Source organism: Copadichromis virginalis, linkage group LG19, assembly GCF_057382275.1.
Source record: "Copadichromis virginalis isolate Kocher_CV1m ecotype Utaka linkage group LG19, C_Virginalis_male_GT1.1, whole genome shotgun sequence".
In the NCBI taxonomy this organism is placed as follows: Eukaryota; Metazoa; Chordata; class Actinopteri; order Cichliformes; family Cichlidae; genus Copadichromis; species Copadichromis virginalis.
The window spans coordinates 16,288,843-16,306,950 of record NC_140636.1 but is presented as its reverse complement, the minus strand read 5'-3'; positions in this window follow the sequence as shown (position 1 = coordinate 16,306,950).

Below are 18,108 nucleotides of genomic sequence, written 5' to 3'. Positions count from 1 at the left end.
TCTCCCTGGATGCATTGCTGGGAAATGTATGAAAAAAATGAATAAAAACAGTTTTTAGATCTCAACAAACCTTAGCAAAGGAAAACATGTGATGTCATCAGTGTACTGACAGCACCTGGAAAATATTTGGTTACAACCGAACATATTTTCCTAAGATATGTCAAGCTGTTACTCATCAGTTTGATTAATGGATGTTTCATTACCTGTGACTATTTATGCTTAAAAAGAGGGGGAAATGTAAAGGTTAAGAGACGTGGGCCATGAACAACACGATAACTGTTGCTGAATCATCATCATCACACTTTTGAAGCCAAGATGTGAAATATGTTCCTAATTTCAGCTGTGAGAATGTAATGATTACTTCTTTAATGCAAAAATGATAATCTGCAGATTTTTGGAAAGAAATTAATATTTTTTCTAACCTTTATTTTGAATCTTAAGAGTTTTGTTAACAAACCTGGATATTGTTGAGCTTAACCTACCCTGAAAAATATCATACACGTCTTAATCGTAAGTGGCGACTGACAACATTTGCTGTCAGTAAACAAGAGGGAGCCCATTTCAGTGCACTTCCAAACTACAATCATCTCAGCAACAAGTACAAACTTTTAGATTTGCAAGCAAAACTCCTTTATTCATATTTTAATCTCCTGTTTATTTTACTTGCAAAAATAAAAATAAAAATCACAGAGTCTATGGTGATTCTCTCAGGCCTGTTTTTCACAGCAGACCTGTTCTGCTTGACTGCACATTACAGACACGAAAATAACTCCACAGATGCAGATGCAAAAGCAATAATATAGCCTACATCCTTCTGCCCATATTGCCATGTTGCATGTTTTTATGGTTTAACAGCCCCGAATGAAACTGAGACGTGATTTCGAACCACAGGAGTTTCTTTTAAGGCTGCATGGCTGCAGGATGTTTTCTTTTTTCCTTCCGTGGTGGCAATTCACAGAATTTCACATTGCACGTCATTTACTGAGTAACGCTCATACAAAGACGTGTGATGACACCGATAAGCGACGCTCGAAACAATCTTATGACTAAACTCGGTCATCTCATCACAGGAAACCAAGACATGTAAATGAATCAAAAACAGGAGGCCTTTAAAGAAACCCATCAGACCACTGGATGGCCGACCTGTGGCTCAGTCCATGGTTAGAGGGTAATCTGGCTAAGACCACAGCAGCTAACTTTCATTTAGACGTCCTACTGGCTCGGATGCAGATTGTCCTTACTGCATAATGACCACAGCTGTCTGTGTCAAACCAATCTGCCCTTAATTTGATTAATTTGTCAAGGAGTAAAAGTAGAACATTTGAAATGAAAGGACGATAGTTTGTAGTGTTTTGGGATTTTTTGTTGATGGGAATAATGAAATGACATGCTTTTCAGTTTGATTTAGACACTGCATTTGCACTTTACCAGTGAACCAAAATATGTTTTTACTAAGAAAGTAGGGCAGCTTCCCAGAAACAATACTCGTTGTTCCCATACAGATTCATGAGAATTGACACAATCTTTTTTTTTCTGTGCTTTTTTCTCACAGAGAAAATCTGAATAACGATCTGTACATGCAAACACTACTTCCTCTATAAAACAGGAAATTAATACGCACACACACACGCACACTATAGCTCTCTGCCAGGCTCATGGTAGGGGCTTTAGTGGGGGGAAGGAAGACGGCGAGGGGAAACGGGGATCCCTGTGGACCAGGTCTGTGTTCACTTGAGCAGGGGAACTTGCTAAATTGGTGGTTCACATACACACTCTCTATCTTTCTATCTCCCTTACTACTACTCCTTTTTTTTTTAATCCATGTGCGCAAACAGCGAGTAAAATGAGGATGATTGCTTAAGTCTGTTTTGGATCATGTGGGAACGTGGATGGCTGTTAAAAGCTGCATTGTCCCGTCCTTTCTTGCTCTCATTGTCTCCTTTGGAAGCAGCAAAGTCAGCAATTCCTTTGCATCTCTACATAACAGTAAACCCACGTGGTTGTTATCTGTTACCTAATAAGTGGCTGTTAAGAAATCAGTGGGTTGACACAGAGCAACAAGATTAAAGCATCTTTTTAAACATTACTAAATAATCAGTGTTGCACTTCTTAAATCGCCATTTTCTCCTTCGCAGTCACTTTTATCGCAGTTGTGATTCTGGTGCTTTGATTGTCAAACATCATCAAAGCCAGGTGTGGATAAATCAAATTACTGCTGACACCCAATAAAATGTGAACCATTGTTACCGTTAGACAGGTGACGTGATTAAAAGCCATTACTTTGGTGTTTCCATCTCCAGCCAACAGTGTGTGTGTGCAAGGGCTCTGCTAACCAGTTCCCATGGTTCAATGGTTCCACTATAGCTACTGTGGATGTCCTCGGGGGACACCTCCCACTCGCTGGTTTGTTTTCATCCTTAATGGGAGATCATGTTACACTCTTTATGGTGTGTGCATGTGAAGTAAACAGTCTGTCTGAGTGTGTGCTTTTTTTGTTTTCTATGCATGCACCTGTAGAACAAGGTGCTGACTGTGTGTGTGTGTGTGTGTGTGTGTGTGTGTGTACACGTGAGTTTACACACATGAGGTATGCTGGCCTGCAGACACCAGACACCTTGATTTCTGCTCCTTTTGTTTTTGCCCATGAGGCAGAGGGGAAGATGAAGGAAGAAAAATATCTTTCAAGTATCTGGAGGAGTCTGTTTGGGAGCATTCAGATTTAGAAATAATTGCTGAGATATAACAGCCAAATGGGCCGTGGAACAAAGAGGGATTGTGGGGTTATGGAAAATGAAGCATTTACATTTGGGCCCTGGTAATGAGGGGGTTTTCCTGAGAGATGACAGCGAGGAGGAGGATCAGAGAGCGATGGAGGGGGGGGAGAGGTAAAACAGAGAGAATGCATCAGATCAGGAGGTGGCGATCACACAACTGATCCCAGACAAGCTTTTTGGCTGTAAAGGCGGCTTCAGACTGTGACACACACTGGCCAAAGGATTGTGCGCACATGTGCATTAGTCATGAAGCATACAGGTGTTTGTGTTTTATGAGAGACCCCGTACCACACCGCAGCAGGGGCTGCAGCAGCAGAGCACGCCAAGGAGGATTTGGGCTCTTGGCACATTCAGCCACGTTATGAGGTGCGGCCGTTTGGCAGGCCAGTCGCAGCGGGGCACAGCAGACCTGAATATAAACAAGGTTGGCCCCTTAAACGCCATCCATCAAACAGATCCACCGGGAAGCAAAATCCATCAATCTCTCTCCTCGAGACCGACACAGAAACAGATTATTGATGACATCCAGAGGAATATTAGAGTTTTTGGCACGTTTTGTTGCTAGGGTAGATTACCAGCTCTGACTGCTTTATTAAGATATAGTAGCCATTCATTGCTCACACTGGATTTCTCCTTACGTTTTCTTCTCCAGCCACCATGTATCCTGTCAAGTGTGGCCCTGCAGTTTTATTTTTGTGGCTTTTGGAAATGCCCCCACTTTTCCGGCCCTGCTCCAATTTTCTTTAAATACAACCGTAATTGGTTTGATTTCCTACCTCCGGCCTGGCGGTGAGGGGGGTGGGGGTGGGGGGTTACAAGGAGAAGTGGGAGTTAGCAAGAGCCAAGGCAAAGGGAGCCCAGCCCACAGCAGGCGTGCAGCACGCTTGGGTGGCATTACAGTTGACCAGTACTATTATTCCTTCATTTAAAAACTGTTTACGAGCATATCCTGAACGCCTATCGGTGGAAAGCGACATAAATCGGCACAGAAAAACACTCTGACACACATAAGCACACATGCTCTGACAGCCTTGACACCTGAGAGTGCCTAAAATTGGAAATTGTGCACATCACAGCTCTCCCCAACTTTTCTCGTTGCCAGCAAATCTTGCGACATTATCACAAAGGCATTCCAGCCTGCAAATCAAAACCAGCCTCCGACAAAAAGTCTTTTCTTTGCGAGTTCTCTCACGGGCAGACGGCGAGGAGTGTGAGTGTGCCGCTCATCAGGCAGGCGTGAGTAATCAAAAAGGAAATAAGACGTAGCGTCTGGGAGAGTCCAAGTGGGCCCCTACTGATCTGCAGCCAGCACATTGTTCTGGACTTCTATTGTTTCCTTGCTTGGTTGGCAGACCAGAGAGCAGCCAGCCAGCAAGAGGCCAAGGTAGATTTATCCTCGTCTTGGAGCGCCACTCAAGTATGTCTGAGGTGGCGTGGTGAGGGGATAATCCTGCAAAATTACTGCAGACAATGGTCACGTCTAGCAGCAGAAAGCATGTGAAAGGAGAGAATGTGAGGAAGCTTAGCAAGTATCAAAAGATCATTTATATACAGTGCTGTGCAAAAGTCTTGAGCCACACCTCATTTCTTTATATTTTGACTATGGAAATGAAAAACAGGCGCACCAACTGGAATATAAATGAAAATGCGGTATATAAGGCAAAAATAAACTTTGTACAAATCGAATAAACTTGAAAGTCAATAACTGGTGTGACCTCTTTTATTCTTCCTCACAGCATGAACTCTCTTTTAGGAAAGCTTTCTTTCTGGTCCTCAGGAACGTTTCTCCAGGCTTCCCGAAGAATATTCAGAGGTCTTCTTTGGATGTTTCTGCGTTTTGTTCTGTTTTTTGTCAGGATGATCCCACACTGCTTCAATAACGTTGAGGTCCAGGCTCTGGAGGCAAATCCATGACTGATAGTGTTTTTCTATCCAGGTATGCTTTTACTACACTGGCAGCGTGTTTGGGATCATTGTCATGCTGAAAAAACGGAGCCAATCAGACACTTTCCAGATGTTGCTGCACAGTGCATCAAAATCTGATCGTACTTTTCTGCCATCAGATTTCTGTGTTGATAATTCCATCGATTTTGACGAGACACCCAGGACTACAGGCTATTTAGAGACATGACTTTTAGATATATGTGTCCTTTTTTGTCCTCTACTTGATTGATTGATTGATTGATTGATTGATTGATTGAATCTTTATTTTGAACATGTTGAAAAAGTATAAAAAAAAATAGAATTAAAAGAGACAAATGAACAAAGCAAACAAAAGGAAAACGAGCAACCACACCTCCAAATAACGTCCATGTTCAAAAAGGAGCAGGAAGAAGCATAAGCTTATTTAATCCCACCCCTTTTCCACTATCTAGTATCAATAGACTACAGAAATACCTCCTTGCAATTACATTATATGTTATGTGTAATTTTTTTTTTTTTTTTAAATATATACACATATATGTTTCTATCTATCCATACATACGTATATACACACATACGCACATATACACATTTTCAATAACCCCATTAACACCTCAAGGATACACAGCCTACAATTATATATATATATATATATATATATATATATATATATATATATACCCATACCAACAAACCCGTGCATGCGCACACACGAAAGTATTAGACAAGAACACCCTATCAAATCTCTACCTTTTCCCTGTACCCTGTAAAAACCATATCCTTAAACCGCTTTTTAAACTGCGCCATGCTTGTCCACTTTCCTCTCATTTATTCAAGGACACACTCCACACCAGGCTGGGAGATGCCAAGTTTTCAGATAAGAACTCTTTGGAAATCATCTCGCTCTTGCAAAAATCCTATTTTATGCTTGTCAATCTGTTTATTCATATATTCAGCTAAAGAAACGAGGACAGATGTGTTTTTGCAATGAGCCACCAGTGTCTGTTATCTGTAGATGCAACACTGGTTCATGCCCTGAGTTAGGCCTTTTTATGCTTGAATAATTCAAAGTTCAGTGTTAAGTGATATTTCTCTGAAAATGGACTGAAAAAGTGCTCAAGAGCACTTTAAAAAATTGTTCTTCAAAGCAATTTATAAGAACAAAATGAGGCAGAACTCAAGACTTGTACAGTCCTGTAAATACTGCCCAATACCAAAGTAGACCCCGAGCAGCAACTGTCTGCAAAATAAAGCTAAAGTGAAAGTGCCAACAACTGCAGTTCCTCTAATGTCCACTTGAAGCTGAATCAAGGAGTGCCCACATGTTTACCGTCTGCTACAAAACCTGTTTTGGCCTCTAAAGCAAATTTCACCCTTCATAAGAACTGTACTTTGGACTAATTGTTTTATTACTCACCCGTTCGGATTCAGTAGGGCTTAAAGTTTGGGGCATGGCCCCTTTGACTGACGAGTATGCCAGCACAGGCAGCTGTGGCTGCAAGTCGTTTGCCTGGTTTCACCTCCACTAATTTCACTCACTGAACTCAACCTCTCATGCCGTCAGTGTTTTCTGCAGAACGTTTTTTAAAAACAAAACGATCTGATAAATAGCAAGACGTCTGTGCGCCGCTTTGGTGTCTGCAGTTTTACTTGCATGCTACTTAGCAACAAAGAAAACACCACGGCAGCTGCCAAAGAACCTGTGGGTGCCATCGTGCAGACCTTTTACATCATTTACATACAGTGTGTAAAGTCTGGAGGTTCTTATAGGCAATAAACATAAACAGACCACATGACTGAGCAGGTCTTAGCAGAAACTGGATCCACACAATGAAAAGCCTCAGCCTGCAGTAGAGGAGGTGTTAATTTTTACTGTAACCAGCAGAAACCCAGAGAAGGGCTGTTAAGATGAGTCCAGGGCCAAACACAGCTTGTTAATATAGGATGGAGACAGTTGGGGAGTTTGTCTGTTTTATGATGGCTGATGAAAAAGAAAACAGACACATTTCCAACCAAAGCAGGATTCTAGGTTATGTGGTCTAGCCACAGAAGAAATGGACCCTGGAGGCTTCCGTAGCTGGTGCAGAGAGAACACAGGGTCTTGTCCAAAAATGGCACAAGTGCACGCACGCACATACACACAATGTGAAGCTTTCCCGGCAAGCGACAGTCATCTCGGTGGAAAAATACGGTAACCGATGCATTAAAGCTCAGGACTTTGAGGGATTGCAGGGACACAGCGACATTAAGACATGCAGACCACACAATATCCAGAAAGCAGAGGAGTTTGTTGGGACTGATGGGTCAGTGCGGCAGCGTACGCCCACAGACTGTTGAAAGGGAATCAAACCAGTATGAGACGGGCTGTAAGTTAGTGTATATGGGAAACGTGTACATATCGAAATACTAGCATGTTCACCATCAAAGCTAGACCTACCCAATAATTACAGAGATTTGAAACAGTGTAGGCCACAGCTTCTTTTACCAAAAGTAGGACCTCGCTCCTAATAAACAACTTTTATAAAAACAAGATGCCCATAAAAGTAGAACCAGAAAACAACTCGGCAACACAAAAGCCTCCTTGAAACTGGTGACACGGGTCTGTTGCCATGTAGCACCAAACAATGCACTCCTCACCCCATTCCTATTGAGCCTCTTTCCCTACTTCGAGCCATAGCTCTCTCCTCATTAAGTGAACTATACAAATGCCGAGAGCTCCTGGCACTTCTTCACGTTTGTCAGTGTGAGACAGGATTTTTACTGTGCACGGTTCCAGGACCCAAAGTTTACGGGGTGAGTGAGCCGCAGCTTTCACTGCTCAATCGAAACAAATTCCCCAAAGTCTAAAAGTTAATCCAGCTCCGGGCTTACCAGGAGCAATATAGCCAAATAAAAGCTTGAGATGACGACAGTAAACCAGCCTTCTGGCTTCCTGATCCAGACTGGTGTGTTCCTGATGAGCTGGCAGACCAGAGAAGTAACACCGACTGTCTTATTAATGCTTAAAGCATTCTGACAGAGCCTTTTGTTACTTACTTAAACCACGCTGCCTGCAACGACCTAATGGAAGTCTAAAAGCCATTAGGCTAGAGGGCTTAGCCAACACAAACCAAGCGCACAGACTATGAAAGAACAGCTAAGGGTAATCAATACATCTCCCCTCATCATCATCATCCTGCTGCTGCTGCTGCTGCTGCTTTCCTCCTCCAGTGTTAAAGCTAAATGTCATAGCATCGTCTATGGTTGCTGGCGTGTAAAGGAGACACTGGTTTAAATCAGAGGAAAACCAGCAATGGCGGGTGAGCAGCTGGAGAAAGGGGAGATCAGATTTGTCCATTAATACTGGCTGCTCTTTAGCTGCTTTTCATTCTAGGCTTCTCTGCACTCGGGCTTGCACTCTGGCATGCTTTTACCAGCTAGAAATCACAACAGAAAGGAGCGTTACTGTCAGTACGGGGCATGTGAGTGCAGCCTGTTGTCATTTTACCAAAGAGACATGGCAGGGAGGAGCCAGCTGGGGTGTTTCTCTTTAACAGGCATCTGCAGTGGCTGGCATGAAAAGAAAGCCTGAGAGCTGGAGACGGATGGCAGAACCAAAACTTCAAAGACCTCTTCTCCCTCTCTCTCCCCCTCGATGAGCTGTATAACTCTGAAAGAGAACCTGCTAGTTCACTTTAGCACAAAGACACACACACACACATACGTGCGCTGTCTGTTAAGCACACACACCTGGGATTATCAAGACACCCAACAGACGTTTCCTGATTCCTTTAAAAATGAACAACAGTAGTATGGTGCATTGTGAAAATACACGGTTCAGACACAGCATTAAACTAATGCACAGCCACACAGACAGAGCATACCAGACAGGTATTTGCCGCAGGCTCTGATACACTAAGGTAGCATAAACTGCAAGGTAAATGTGCGGAGCGAAGGTCAGGGTGTGGCTGCTGACAGAGCAAAGCCTTTTATGTCTAATAGTTTTTTTCCCCGTCACAGACAAAATAAAACAGACCACTATTGTAGTCCTATAAAGAGACTAAACAACATGGACAAAAGCTGCTTGAGGCAGCAGAGCTGACGTCACAAGGTGTCTTTTAAGTACTGAGGAGGGCTCTCTGCCCCCCTTTTTCTCTTTAAAAACATCTCCTGTAAAAGACAAACATCTCTCTTTATTCTTACACACACACACAACTTCTTGTGCTTCCTGCGAAAAAGTGCTGACCATGTAAAAGAGATAAGAAAGAAACCCCGCGGGAAGAGTCTGTGCCAGCTTTCTGAGGTCCCCCTGTTTTGGCTTACTGTGGTTGAGTACCCTCTAGTGGTAGTTAAAGTGAAAGTCACATCTGCTTGGATTTGCCTCCTAGAACCCCTCACTGTGCCTCTTTACCAGTCAACAGCTGCAGTTAACCGCAGCCCTGCCACAGGGTGTGACTGCAGGACCCAGATGGGGTGAGTGGTGAGCCGGGGAAGGGGGTTAGGCAGCTTTTTGTGGGACGCCCAAGGGGTCCACCGCATTCCCCTATCTCCCCACCACAGTAGCCAAAAAACCCTGGAGAGAGAAAGCCAACTACCACGTTTTAATGAGGGCTAAAATAAACAATGCAAGCACACAAAATCCACCCTGACTGGTTGACTGTAGGCACTGAAGAGGTGCAGATAAGCTGGGTTGTTACTCTGTGGTCTAAAAACTCGAACGGTAATGCAGAACCGTACGGCTCCCTAAATAATGGGTGCCAGCGTTTGTGTACTGAATGGAAACAGACGAATAAACACATCTTGTACCTGTGGTGCTGTTCAGAGATGTTCCTTCAGATGTCCATCTGATGATTTCTGCTCCTGTGCACAACAAGAAAGGAAATGATTTATATCATGAAAACACATCAGCAACATTTGTTCCTGTAAAATAAACTTGTATTAAACTACCAAATTGTACACAAATATCTAAAAAAATACTATCCTACTTGAACCAACTACACTAACAATATGTGGCTTAAATATTTTGCGATCACTAATAAAACCAATCCACTTACATTAGTTATGATAGTATGATATTATGTTGCTTACACTGATCGTTTTCTGACCTTCTAATATTTTCAGACCCATTATGCTCTTTTCCACCTCCATATTTTTATTCTGGGACTCTACTAGAGCAGCTCTGCATGATCGACAGTTTCAAATAATCCGTATTTATCATATCGTGAGCCTTTGTGCGGTCATTAAGTTCATCTGCTGTCTGGAACAACTGTTTTAGCGCCACTTCTTTTTGCAGACTGGGTGTGGATGACTGGAGAGAAAAATATGAAGTCAAAATAAGTTGAATAAATACCATTTTTATTGCTAAAAGAAACAAAAAAGCATCTGCTGATATTATCACGCTGACTGTAATGTTCTTAAAGAAAACTGCCCGAGCACTTGGACCAGTTTTACTGTTGATGCTTGATAAAAGGTGTGGAGTGTTGGTCATGATTCCTTTTTTACACCGACCTCAGCGTATATAAAAGATGCCACAGAGTCGCAGACAGAAAAAGGAAGATTTTGGATGCAACAGTGGGACAATAAAATATATACAGAGGAGCTCCTGATCCTTTGCATCAAGAGGAGCCAGCTCAGGTGTTTCGCATGTTCAACATAATAATAATAATAATGGATTGCATTTATATAGCGCTTTTCGAGACGCTTTACAATTCCACTATTCATTCACTCTCACATTCACACACTGGTGGAGGCAGCTACAGGTGTAGCCACAGCTGCCCTGTGTGTGTGTGTGTGTGTGTGTGTGTGTGTGTGTGTGTGTGTGTGTGTGTGTGTGTGTGTAAGAACATGTGGGGCAAAACCAGGATACACTTTTCTCAACTGGCTTGGGAAACCTCCAAAAAGAGGTTTTGGCCTTCAATTCACAAAAATCACTCAAATATACTTGAAACCAGTTTTTAAAGTGGAATTTCACTGGAGAAAATACATGTTTGCCTATAAAATGGCCATGAATAACAGGTAAAGAATATCATAAAAGGGAATTCACTGCCAATCATGCATTTCCAGCTCAGGCTTTCTTTTCATGCCAGCCAAAACTGCAGTTACATAGAAACATCCCTGCTGGCTCCTCCCTGCTAGAATGACAATAGACTTCTCTCACATGCCCCTTACTGACAGTAAAGCTCCTCCTCGTTTTGATTTCTAGCTGGTAAAAGCATCCTGAAGTGCAAGCCAGAGTGCAGAGAAGCCAGGAATAAATTACAGCCTCAGTTTCTTGCTCTCAGCAGACAGGAGTGGCACTCGGTGTGGCCTTCTGCTGCCGGAGCTTCAAGGTTTGACGTCTCGTGCTTCAGAGATGCTCTTCAGCATTCCTTGGTTTAATTTGAGCTACTGTTGCCAAAAAGCAACCTAAACAGACTGGTCATTCTCCTCTGACTGCTGGCACTGGATACCTTCTGTTTTTAGGACCATTCTCTGTAAACCCTGGACATGGTTGTGTGGGGAAATCCCAGCAGATCAGCAGATTCTGAAACATTCAGACCACACACTCAGTCTCCTCTATCCTGATGCTCAGCTTCAGCAGGTCACCTTGACCCTACATGCATGCCTGACCGCACTCAATTGTTGCCATGCGATTGGCTAATTAAATATTTGCATTAAGAAGCACTTGAACAGGTGCATCTAATAAAGTGGCCTCTATGTACGCATGTAGGCAACTTTTTGTAGCCTTGCTTGCAACAGTATTAGCTTTCTTGTACTGTATCTTTGGGTGGACTACACCTTTAAAACACCGGCCCTACAACACGTGAACCATTTATTACAGTCTTCACACTGTTGGTTTGTTAAATTGCCAAAATATTGATATTTATTACATGTGAAAGCCAAATAACGAGCACTGCGCTCGAGTTTCGCGCTTTCCTGCAGTGTGCCACTCCGCATCACTCTGAGCGTATTGACGGTTTTTTCCAGGCCTATCAGACATGGGTAACTTACCACTAGAGAAAAAAGAAAAAGGAAAAAAAAGTTTCTGTTGGTGCCAAGAAAGACATGCAAGATGATGGGTCAGTGACAGCTTCTAGGAGTGGAAGACGTTTGGCAAGAAAAGCGCACCTTGTTGAAGGATCAGCACGCCGGGTCGGCGCTCCTGTTAACCAGCCGCAGACGACGGAGGGTTTTAAAGGAGGCGAGCTCATGCCAGCATATTTTCTGAATAACATTAGTGTAGATGTAAGGAGCAGATAAAGAGCATGGAAAGCATTATGGGGGCTGTGAGGTCTGCAGTGCTCGAGAAATGCCTGAAATTCACCGCAATCCAACAACAGCAGCAGCAACACAACCGCGGGGTCTGTGCCAGGATGGCAGCAGCGCCACACTTTCTGCTCATTGTTGAATACGGATGCACTCGCACAGCCGCAGTTTAAACCACGTGCAACGATGTGTTACGCAGTCATCTCTGGACAAAATGGCTTTTCATAGCAGGCAAAGCACAGGTGGAACTAATAACATTAATTATGATTGTGTTCCATATATATGTGCCAGTATCCCGGAGCTCAGCCAGCATGCAGGTTGCAACTGGCTCACCTGAGTGGAATACAGCCACTATTAATGTTATTAGTTCATTTACAAGTCACACTCTGGTTTACAGTGTGTTTAGACAGCTAGACAACCCTATTAAGGCGTGCCCGACTGTTGTTACAGAAAAATAGGAAATGCATACTTTGAGAACCACATAATTATAACTATGGTAATCGCTACATAGTACTGGTGCTTAGTGTTCTTCAGGCATTGGCTTCACACATCAGAGCCTGGACCTCACAAGCCACTGAAAAACCAAAAGTAGAAAGGTTGTTTTGTTTTGCTTTCATATGTTCCTGTAATGGAAATAAAAAAATAAAGTCAGTCTTTATTTTACTACAATCACATGTCTGATGGTCACTTTATTAACATGTTTGGAACCAACACCTCTGCTTGTATCATGTTGTTATTTTTGCTGTTTTATAGTTTTTTTTTATTTACTGTTTAATGTGTTAGGAAGCATATGATAGTAAGACCAGAAGAATAATGCTGCCTTGTTTCACTATATGATATAAACTGTGGTTTATTACAAATATGCAGCAGTGTATTCTTGTCTTGGTCTGCCAGCAGGCTTCTCTTTGAGATCGCTGAATCGAACATGTTTGTTTGGCCCCCTAAACTATCATAAATCTCAACCCAACAGAGGTTAACGCAGTCTGATGCTGGCTGATGTAGAGCTAAAGCGATCACGACAGAGGTCAGATCATTTGTATACACGTGAGCATGAATACTATGACACTGTAAGTGCAAACAGCAGTGTTTGAAGTTTTATTTCAACCCATCTGTATTATATGCAGTCCTGTGAAAAAGAAAGTATTCTAAGTTCACAATAATTGGACTATAATTTATACACAGCTGTCACAGCATTCAAATTGCTGGAGTTGTGACTGATTTGACTCTTTTCTTTGTCAGCCGTGCTGCTGTAGAGCTGCTGCTGAGTGTGGCCTCATTGTCCTGTTTGGGCCAAGCTTTAGCTGCTTGACAGCCTCACATTTGACTCTGGAGCACTTTGGTGTACAGTGACAGCAAAATGCCCAAATCATCAACCTTCGTGCTGGCAGCTGGTATGAGGAGTCTCCACTGTGGTCTTGTCTGTCCAAAGTACATTATTGCAGAACTCTTTGTTTATTCAGATGCAGCTTTACAAACCTGTTTGGTCTTTTTGTAACTGTACTATCATGAACTTTAGGATGTATCCTGCTAACTGAGGCCTCAGAGCAGCGCTTTGTCTTTTGTAGTTTCTCCAAGTATGGCACGGTCTGACCTTGGGGTGAATTTGCTGGGATGTCCTCTGCTGGGTAGGTTGTTGACACACACCTGAAGCTTCCAGATCTACAAACAGACAACATTTCTGTTTTGATGGAGATGCTCACGCTTACTGTTGCTGATTATTTAATAAAGTGCACTTGATTAGTAGCAGCTGGCTGCCAGTTCCTGTTGTTTCCTATGGAAGCAGTAAAGGTGTGTGTAGGATTGAATAGAGTCCTGTTGAAATGTACTTTTTCACAGGACTGTGCATGTTTCATTTAGCGGTCTGTTTGATATTTCTACGACTAAAATCCAGTAAGAGCAAAGATTCATGGGACTGCTTGAATGTGTAACTTTAAATCCTGCCACAAACTGGACACCATTACCCTGAGTGAGTATTAAGGTTCATGGCTGTTGTTTAAATGTTGGCCAAACCAGTGCTTCTGTAACCGTGCGGTGTACGGGGCACAAGAATGAAACAAAAGCTGAGATTTCTGCCTCTGAACGCATCATTTACATATTGTGTGTAAAACACTCTTAACTTTTTAAAGCAAACGCAGGCTATTCATACTGACAGTTTATTACAAGCTTTGGTGAACTAAGGTGAGCGTTTAACTTACTGACAAACCTTTAAAGTCTAATATTTTACACCACAGCAGTGTTTCTGGGCAATATTCACAGCAAAAAGCGATAATCTCGGGTTCTCGTGGCATATAAAATGTTCAGGTCTGTGTCCTGTCAGTCAGCAGGATAAATCAAATACATGGAGCCACATCAAGTGTCAGGTGCACAGAGTCCATATGCAAAGAAGGTTTTTAACACATTGTAGGTCCAAAACCCAGTTGGGATATCACTGTGTACCCTTGAGCGAGCTACTTTACCAGTGTAAATATTTAGTCAGCTGTATAAATGGGTGTCGTGTAAAACCTGCAAATTGAACTGGCAGTGCTGGGAAAGAGTCAATGCCAAAAAGAAACGGATCCACTAAAGCATACACAGCTGATTGAGTTAACGTGTTAAAGGTAAAACAGAATGGGGCAAAACTAAAGCTTCAATGAATAATAGATGGGGAAGTTTTCTCACTGAGACAAAGAAAGATCCAAGATTATAAATGTAGTCAGTGTGTCTTTGTAGTTTAGCTGACGTGCTGGCTCCCTCACACGGTGTGTAATAAAGAGAAAAACACACAGATGCACACATGCATGCCTGACCTCGGTCTAATTCTAACCTTAACTTGGAAACCAACTCTTAGCCCTCAAACACCTCTTTGAAGCTCGCTCCAAAAAGCAGAACTCTCCTCACTTTCCAAAAATGTCCTCAAGGTCTAAAACTCAAACTGCTCCTTACGAAGATAGACTTACAAAGCCGCACATTCCCAGTCTACATGTTTGAGAAATAACATTCGGCCCTCCTGGCCTCACCTTCATTACCCAATTACACTAATACACTCGCTGTGCTTGTAATGATTGTGTGGTCTGAACGATAGCCAGCCTTGTTGTGTTGGTTCTTACCTCACACACCAAAACACACATGGACACACACACATCTGTCTGTTTGCATCTGGGTGGATTTCCTGCCTGTGAATTACAAGTGGAGTCCGTGTCTTAGTGCTCACCAGTGAGCAGGCGGTCCATGAATCTCTGAGGCTGAAACATGACACTTTAATGAGCTGGAGGGCATCCAAAAATTTTACGCCCCCACACCTTTTTTTTTTTCTTCTCTTGCGAAAGTTTGGCTGCAATCAGCCCTTCAGAATGGGCTTGTTTATGCGTAGGAACAGTAGGGAATTGGCTGAAAACATCACCAAGTTTACTGCAAATGGGTGTCTTTGGGGGGGGAGGTGGAAGCCACAGTGGGCGGACACCCACATGACACATTCCTTGCAGAAGAACAGAGCTGGAAACAAACATGTTTTGGTGCAAGGATTCCTGTAAATCTGTGTATCAGATCTCCAAATCCTGTAGACTCACAGCAACATATTTGAAGGTAAAGCAAGAAAGTCAAATAGATGTTTTTATTATCGTGCCGAAAACAAATTCCTGCTGAACTTAATTTGATTTCATTTTTAAGAGTTCAAAATGTCAGGCTGACCCGTACCTCTGTGGGATGCTTGGGATGTTTTTGTGCTACCGGTTCCAGTCATTCAGATGTGGATTTCCTCTCTGGCAGAGGCACACATCTGTTTTTGTTAAACACGAGTAAGCGGAAAATAAAACTAAACGCGATACCTCAAATTCCCGTTCAGGCCTCATTCACAGAAGGCTATAAATGGTTCCATAACTGCTACATGTCTACTTTTATTGCAGTGAAACTTTATTCTCACATCACAGCAACACGCAGAGAGACATTCATCACACCAGGAAAAGATAAATAATAACATAAATCTGCTGCTAATGTGAAATCAGGATCCTGATGCTGTGCACCTGGATAAACTGTGGTGCCGATACTCATTAGAAGTATGAGTAGCTTTGGACTTCTTTTCTTTTTCCCTGGCAGCTCCGTCTTCAGCATACCAATAATGACTCCTCCACACTTATCCAGAGCAATTCACTATCACCTCTCTTAGTTTTTCCCCTCTGATATAACCATTCCTAATCCTGTCCATATTTACATTTCCAACACAAATCTTAACATCACTAAGTCAGCCGCCTCCATCTTTCCTCCTCCTTTTTCTTAAATGGCACTGTTTCCAACACAGCCGCTCTCATCAGTTTGACACTGAGTATAAAAACTCATCGACCGCTTTACAGCTTTACAACATATTTCCATCTGTATTTCATTTCTTTGGAGCTTGTTTTTGATTGCCTTAAGGAACAGTAGACCTGCATAGGTTTTTCATCTTTTGTTAAACACATTTTATTTTATTTTATAGCGCCAAATCACAACAACAGTCGCCTCAAGGCGCTTTATATTGTATGGTAGACCCTACAATAATACATACAGAGAAAAACCCAACAATCATATGACTCCCTATGAGCAAGCACTTTGACGACAGTGGGAAGGAAAAACTCCCTTTTAACAGGAAGAGAACCAGGCTCAGGGAGGGGGCCATCTGCTGTGATTGGTTGGGGTGAGAGAAGGAAGACAGGATAAAAGACATGCTGTGGAAGAGAGACAGAGATTAATAACAAGTATGATTCAATGCAGAGAGGTCTATTGACTGTGTGCACGTTAGCATATGCTACTTGCGGAAACTCCTGTGGGGAGCTTTGTTTCCGGTGTCCTATTCGTGCCTGGTTTATGGTCCAAAACAAGTTAAGCAAATGAATGAATCAAGCGGCGATTTACATTTCTATAGATGTCTCGGGCATTTACCTAATATATCTGTAAATGATGTTCATCGACTTGTCGATATTTTTTCCCTGCACCTCAGGGCAAAAGAGAAAAGGGATTCAAATGTTATATTTCTCAGCTGTCCCTCGTTTATCCCGGGTGTTATGTTCTAAAAATAACCAGTGATAGGTGAAATCAAGTAGCCAATTTTATTTTTTGACGGTGCAAAACGTTTCGTGGACATCGTGGACATACAGTACTGCACTTCAGAGTCACACTGCTAGCGATCGATGCAGCGATTCTGTACTGTACAGGAGAGACGTCACGGAGGAGATTGTCTGCAGCAATCAGGACGCAGGACACAATGTGATGTAAAAAAAAAAGCATGCAAACTTGCACTAAAAAATCTGCAAAACAGCGAGGTGAAAGGTAAACCGCGTTATTAGCGAGGGACCGCTGTAATTTTTAAGGTAAGCCACAACATACCCTTCGTACATACTAATGTATAGAAACCCTTACCAGCAATCATTCATTTTTTGTGTGGCTTTTTTCACGGTTTGTTAACATGCTGTGTAGGTGTGTACTTGACTAGCTGATCTCGACATAACGGGGGAAACATCTGGTTTGACTATTCTTCACCTGTAGTTTGAATGCTGAACATTTGCCTCTTTAGATCATGAGACCAGTCACTATACAGAGATGTGCTTCTGAATGTGGACGATGTGTCTTCTGCTGCAGTGATGCAGTTCTGCTTGTGTTGAGTGATGTAAACAACTGATCGATCTAAACGCTTTAAACGTCAAAATTGATCATTAGATTTTTTATGACACAACAGTGGTGAGTGTTCCCACCTTCTGCTCTTTGTAACTTAACGCGATCTTTCCGTTTTCAAGTTTTGGACATGATTTTGGAGGATATCGTCGCAGTAGCGATTGACTGCAAAGTAAAGCTACTGGAAATGTACAACCCCACATCCGGTCTCAAACCAGGAAGTTAGCATTTTCTCGTGCACAGGGTCAATTAACACACAGTGAAGAAATACTAAATGCATCATGGGAATCCCCCAGCAGCCTGCACCTATTACAGCATAACTAAAGGAGGATATGCTTTAGCAAAAAGGAAAGTTTGAAGCCTAATCTTGAAAGTAGAGATAGTGTCTGTCTCCTGAATCCAAACTGGAAGCTGGTTCCACAGAAGAGGGGCCTGAAAACTGAAGGCTCTGCCTCCCATTCTACTTTTAAATACTCTAGGAACAACAAGTAGGCCTGCAGTGTGAGAGCAAAGTGCTCTAATAGGGTGATATGGTACTACAAGGTCATTAAGATAAGATGGGGCCTGA